This window comes from Mus pahari, chromosome 1 (genome assembly GCF_900095145.1).
Source record: "Mus pahari chromosome 1, PAHARI_EIJ_v1.1, whole genome shotgun sequence".
Classification (NCBI taxonomy): Eukaryota; Metazoa; Chordata; class Mammalia; order Rodentia; family Muridae; genus Mus; species Mus pahari.
In genome coordinates, this window is record NC_034590.1 from 114203446 (window position 1) to 114208107 (window position 4662).

Consider the following 4662-nt stretch of genomic DNA (forward strand, 5'->3'; position numbering starts at 1 on the left):
TTTTTTTTTGATTTTTGAGACAGGGTTTCTCTGTATAGCCCTGGCTGTCCTGGACCTCACTCTGTAGACCAGGTGGGCCTCAAACTCAGAAATCTGCCTGCCTCTGCCTCTCAAGTGCTGGGATTAAAGGCGTGAGGCACCACGCCCAGCTGCAAAATGTTGATTTTAAGCAGACTTCCCCACCCCTCATAATTGCATGGAAATCTTTGAAAGTAAATTAGGCTCAGGACATGGTTTGGCAGGTAAAGAGGTTATAAAGCAAGTATGAGAACCTAAGCTCAACATCAGAGCCCACCCAGAAAGGCCAGGCATGGTGGCACACAGTCAGGGGATGCCTAGGGCTCTCTGTTGGGTAGCCTGGCATTGGGTCAGTGAAAGGCCCCATCTCAAAGGAAGTTGGCAACACTCCTGAGAACACCACCCAGGGCCTTTCTCTGACTTCTACCTACCTTTATACCCGCAAGCGGATCTCTGAGTTCAAAGTCAGCCTGGTCTACAGAGTGAGTTCTAGGACAAGCAGGACTATGGAGAGAAACCTGCTCTTACACAAGCAAACATAAATAATAAAAAAAAACAAAGGACATAATTTGTGTATGCACAGATTAAAACAGGATTCCTCTGTGAGCCCTCCCCGGAGGATAGCCACTGAGAGACATGACTGTCACCAAACCCTGGTGGCAGTGGGCTACAAAAAGCTGTGGCGAGAGGAGCATGTTTCTTGTGAACCAATAGCTAGTGCCTGCTCCAGTGCCATGGGTGTGTGCCTTGCCCCACTTTGCAAGTAAGCCAGGGACTTGCTTCAACCTCCGTGCCTATGGTCTCCCCTGCTGTGGCTCACTCTCTTTCCACACTGCTGGCTGAGCTTCCTTCCCCTCAGCTGTGACTACGGCCTGACTTCCTTCATGCCACGAATGCTTACTGAACACCTGCAACGTCTGAGCACCGGGCTGGGAACTGGAGAGCCGCTGAATTTGATGGTGTGGGGAAGAGGTCACTACTTGCCCTGTGAGGGGACAGGTACAAAAGGCAACTATAAGGAGAAAATAAACACACAAACTAAAGGTCATGCTGCCCCGCAGTGGGGTTGCAAGCTGGGCACTCTGGTCTCACCACACCCAAGTCTCCGAGGAGCCTCCAGTTATCCAGGCATGACCACCATGCTTCCCCACCCACCAACTGTCAATCAAGGGTGGAGTTCTGTGGCTCACTGTGCCTTTCCTACACACCCGGCCTTAAGGCAGGGCTTCTGTGCAACCCTGAGTGAGTTTATCTTTACAGTCTAGGCTTCCTTGTAACCCCCTTGGTAAAATCAGCCAGTGGAGTGGAGAAAGCTCAGAGAGATAATTCAGCGGTTAAGAACACTGACTGCTCTTTTGAAGGTCCTGAGTTCAAATTACAGCAACCACATGGTGGCTCACAACCATCCTTAATGAGATCTGATCCCCTCTTCTGATGCGCCTGAAGACAGCTACAGTGTACTCACATATAATAAATAAATAAATATTAAAAAAAAGGAAAAAAAAGTCCTTGCTGCTTACAGAGGACCCAATCTCTGTTCCCAGTACACATGGTCTGAGGCCAAATAATTCCTGCAACTCCAGCTCCAGGGGCTCTGACACCCTCTACTGGCCTCTGTGGATACTGCACCAATGGGCTCATACACCCTCCACAGACACGTAATTTAAAAATTATGATTTTTTTTTTTAAATTGAAAATAAAAGAAGCCAGTTGGGGAGTGACGGTGTGCATGCCTTTAATCTCAGCACTCAGAAGACAGAGGCAGGCGAATCTCTGTGTGTTTGAGGATAGCCTGGTCTACAGAGAGAGAGAGTTCCAGGATAGCCTGGAACCCTGCCTTGAGAAATAAACAAATAATAAAGAAAGCAAGCCACTGCCCTCGCGATAGCATGGAAAGGCAGTACTCAACCTTTTCTGGGTCCTCTCCTCGCTGGCTAGGGCACGCATCTAAGGAGCAACAGCCTGGCATGAACACCTTTAGTCCCAGCTCTGAGGAATCAGAGGCAGGTGGATCTCGGGGAGTTTGAGGCCAACTTGGTCTAGTCACTGAGTTTCAAGTCAGCCAGGGCTACACAGTGTGACACTGAGTCAAAAGAGGGGACTAGGGAGGTGGGTACGGACATCTGCATCATCCCTAGAAATGTTCTACAGCGTGGAGAGCAAGCCTGGGGAAACTGAGGCCCAGAAGAGACCCAGGAAACTTCTGGGTCTGAGGAGGACCTGGTCAGCTGACCTGCTGCTGTGTGTCCTGTAGATCCCCTGTCAGTCCCTCAGCAGCTGGACCACAGGTGGTAGCCCCAATTTGTTCCCTACCCATTAACAGCCCGACCTGGGAGCCCAGCCCCGACAGCTTTGGGAGCTGACACCCCCATTCTTATGCAATTCTGACTCCCTCAGCCCTGCAAGTGTCACCTGGCAAACATCTGTTCTGTGAATCAAAGCCTTGGGGACTCGCCAGGTTTGCCGGGTCCCTGAGAATCTCATGAGCCCTTTGGAGACGGCGGGCTGGAGCTGCGAAAAGTTAAAAGGCTCCTCCTCAGCAGGCAAAAAGTAGCCCGAAAATGGCTCAGGAGGTCACAGTCCGGGCTGCCGAGGCAGCGGCAGAGCCAGCTAAGGCTCAGGTTCCACCCCAGGGCAGCGCCTCTGACCCTCGAAGGAAAATACCAGGAAGGTTCCGGCCGGAGAAGCCTGACTGGAAGGCCATTGTGCAGAGACCTAGGGCTTTGTTTAGGAGGAAGGTGACATTCAGGGACGTGTGAGACGAAGCTGTCCGTGTGCCTTTGACCACTGGAGCTTCACTGACGTCCCCAAATGTGGCTACTCAGTGCTGACTGATGGAGTCACTCAACCACGTCACGGACTCCTTTGTCTGTGGCCCTGGGTCACTTTGAGAATATCATTTGTAGGTTTCACAGCTTCTGAGCTGTGACAGGAGAACAGTCTGTTCATGATGGGGAATGCGAGGGAAAGATGGGAGACAAGACAAGAAGGATCCAGCCTCCCTCTTTCCCCAGCATAGCGTAGACCTTCACCCACTTAGAGCCCAAATACTCACCCCTTTACAGAAGGAAGCTTGCCACCTGCTCTGAACTGGGTTCTAACGAATATGGGTGCACGTTTAAAAAATTATTTTGAGACGTTATGGCCATTTCTGTCTTTGGGTGTGAGCACCTGGAAACCTTGAGCACAGCCTTCAGTTTACCTGCCTCACCCACATCCTGGGGCCTGCAGTTCTGGGCTCTTCTCTTTCCAGATGGGAAAGGCTCTCAGGCTTTTGCTGGGTCCATCTCAGTCCTGGTGGGAACTGGAGATGGACCCTTAGCACAGGAGGTTGGGATGGGAACGGTGGGACAGGACAACTGTGCGGCTGCGGTCTCCACTCTCACCTGCCAGGCCAGCTGAAGGGTAAGAGGGAGCCTTGCCCTTCTGCTTTAGCTGTGCCAATCATGAGGGGACCTCCTTAGTTCTCAGGTGCAAGAGACTTCCTAGGTGTCTTTGGGGAGGGGCCAATGGCTTTGCAGTGGATAGGAACTACACGATGGGGTCCAGCCTCCTGGGCCCTGGCAGCTCCCTCCAAGTTGCTCCTGACTATAGGATCTTCATCCTGCACACAGGGCGTTCCCTGATGATGTCCACACTCTGGAGACCCACTGCCCACCACTTCCCACTCAGGACAATGAGGCACCTGGCAGGTGGGGAGAAACACTTATGCTGGGCTGAATGGTGGTCCCCAAGACGCATTCTCGCAGCCCCATAAGTGAATGTCCACATTCAAAAGAGCTTTTGGCAGGGAATGAAACAACAAACGTCAAGATAGGCTGGGTAAGGTGGCATGCGCCTTTAATCCCAGCACTTGGGAAACAGAGGCAGGTGGATCTCTGTGAGTCTGAGGCCAGCCAGAAGTACACAGTGAGATCTTGACTCAGAAGAAGGAAGAAGAGGAAAATGAGGAAGAGGAGGAGGAGGAGAAACACACACACACACACACATGCACACACATGCACACACACACGCGCACACACACACGCACACACACATGCACACACACGCACACACACATGTGCGTGCACACACACACACACACACACATACACACTGGCAACATTCTTGTGGAAGGTGAGGCTAAGCTCAAAGACATACAGCCAAGAGCACAACAGGGAGAGCCTGGAAGGAAGCAAATAGGCAGAGAATATTTGGAGATCAAGGCCAAGGCCAGGTGATCCTTCCCTGAGCTGAGGGGGACTATTTTGTTTTAAACCCAGGTCCTCTGGAAGAGTAGCCAGTGCTCTAACTGCTGAGCCATCTTTCTAGCCCCACCCCACTTGTCATTACTAATATCTGCTGTTGTTGGTTACTTTGTTTTGTTTTTCTTTTTTTTAAAGGATTTATTCATTTATTTTATACATGACTACACCACCATTGTTCTCTTCAGACTCACCAGAAGAGGGCACCAGACCCCATTATAGATGGTTGTGTGACTGCTGGGAATTGAACTCAGCCGGTGCTCTTAACCGCTGAGCTATCTCTCTAGCCTCTCTAGCGCCTCTCTCTCTCTCTCTCTCTCTCTCTCTCTCTCTCTCTCTCTCTCTCTCTCTCTCTCTCTCTCCCTGTCTCTCTCTTGTAAGTTTGTTCATCACTTGTTTT